We start from the raw sequence: 2,500 nt of genomic DNA on the forward strand, positions 1-2,500 counted from the left end.
TCCCTGGAGCAATGTGGGGTTAGGTGCCTTAGGAGCCATGAATGGAGATGTAGGTAGAGGTCAGGGGGGGGTGGATTCGAACCGGCAATCCCAAGATTGGAAGACCAACTCTCTAACCACTAGGCCACTAGGCCACGGCTGCCCCTGGTCCAGAAAGTAAAAGCCCTGACACAGTTTCTCTCCAACACAGGTGACTCCAATACAGTAAGTAGCTGGTCTACCTGTCTTGAGTGACTCCAGTAAGTAGCTGGTCTACCTGTCTTGAGTGACTCCAATAAGTAGCTGGTCTACCTGTCTTGAGTGACTGAATAATCAGCTGATTCAGAGCTGGTTGGATCTAATTTGTGTGTTCTTTTTTAAGTAGCCTCTCACTGCAGATGGGGTTGCTAGGAGGCCAATTCACTATTTGCTGAAAATATTCAACTACATCATAACAACATTGCTATGACATTACCCAGAGCCTTAAGTAACAGATTAAGACATAGCCATTACAATGTTGGTGACAGTAAGGTGATAACATGCACTGGTTTTTACTTTCTGAACCTGGGATAGACATCTCGGATGACGAAGATGAATGAGAATCTTTGACAGACAAAGCGTGCAGCCTACATACTGTGTTCCCAATGTCACAGATGCATTATTCCAACAGCAGTCTTGTACCTTTAAATATTTATTCTCAGCCCATGTCAGTACTCATGTCATAAGCTGTAATCAGCATACAGTCAGCTCTGTATATTTATGTTGATTCAGTACGCTATACTGCATACATGAACCCTTTAAAAAATAATAATAATAATAAAAAATAAAAAACAGTGTCATTGATTAAACTGTGACCATATTTGGTTATTCTGAATGCTATTCCAAGAGGAAGATAGTTAGAGGGCTGACAAGCAAATTTAAAAATACCTTTATTTCCCACTGTTAGAAGAATGTATATTTTTTAACTTCATGCATTTTCATGAAGACATCCATGATTGTGTAGGCTTGACCTGTCCATCTAGCTGCCCATGGGCCAGATTGCCTGGTTAACACCAGATGATCTCACAAGTGACCTAGTCTGGAGAGGCTACCTACCTATGCAATTTCTTGGATGAAAGGTGTGGTTTAGGATTGCCCATGTTTAGTGATGGGCCACTGGCATCCTCTTTTTGGAGCTTTGAAAACATTCACACCTTTCACCTTTCCAGAAGGCTTATTCGGCTCTGGCACTAAGGATATCTCTGTATCACTAGGTACCTTTACCACCGGTTCCCTCCTGTTTCCCAAAATAATAATTGGACATACGCAGGGCTGCTGACAAGAGAGGGGGGCATACGGCTGAGTTGTCCAGGGCCCTTGGAAAGGTTGAGCCAGGATTGGATCCCCAGTACGCTGTATGTAGGCATATTGCAGAGGGGGGGCCTCTCGGATGCTTTTGTCCCAAGCCCGGTCAAAGCTGTCAGAGGCCCTGGATATAGGTTTTCCAGAGACTCAGATGTTCCAGAGACGTATGTAGCGTGGATTACAACAGCCAGCTTTACATCCCACTTTCATATCTTTGCAATTAGAATAAAAACATCCTCACTCAGAAACACTTGCTATGCGCATTAATCTTTGAGGTTAGAGGGGACTGTTGATCGACACTGTTTACCACCTAAGCTGATTTGCGTTGAATCAATGTGTCAGAAATGCAAATATAAAGTGCAGTGGAAACCTTACAAATGGGACCGTGAAAAATAAACAAGTCATATAGCCTCTTACTGCAGATGAGCCCATTGGCGGGCCTATTCACTCTTTGCTGAAAACACTGTAAAAAATGTAGGCCTAGTGTTGTGTCAGAAATTACACAAATAGTGTTGAATCAATGTGTACTGTATGCCATAGGCCCATAGAAAGGCTACACAGGGAGGGCGCTGGGATGGCGCATTGATGCTTCTGAATTCAGCCAAACTGTCCTTACAGCACCAGTACTTTGCCACACTGCACTGACTGTCATAATCCTATAATAGCCATATGAGTTCAACTCCTACCATGATTTATGCCCTGCTGTGTTTCACGAGGATGAATGATTTCAGGGTCCATTGCAGATGATTTGGGGTTCCGTTCGGGTAAATCTTAAACTGCAGAAAATTATATCTCTGTGCAAAGTGAGATGTGATACCCACTGGGCACAGCATTGTAGGCCTTCCGGTATATAGGCCTACAGTAGTTCCCGTTCCGTTCTGGGCACAATGTTGGAAAAGATGGCCACAGTGTTATTGGGCTGTGGCATCACAGTTGATCCAAATGCACACAATAATAAACCATTTCCTCTGGTGTTGTGTCATTTATTTTTTACAGATAATATTCATACCAAGGAAATGGGTTGTGATGAGTCTTTTTGTGCCAGGTGTAGGCAAATGGCCTACATTTGCCTTTTTAACCTATTAAAAATACAAGAAGGGCATTCCTGGACTGAACGACCTTGAAGCTAATTGAGAGTTAGATACGCTCTTTTTAAAAGTTAAACCAAACAGTCTGT

The sequence above is a fragment of the Engraulis encrasicolus genome, chromosome 15 (assembly GCF_034702125.1).
Source record: "Engraulis encrasicolus isolate BLACKSEA-1 chromosome 15, IST_EnEncr_1.0, whole genome shotgun sequence".
Lineage (NCBI taxonomy): Eukaryota > Metazoa > Chordata > Actinopteri > Clupeiformes > Engraulidae > Engraulis > Engraulis encrasicolus.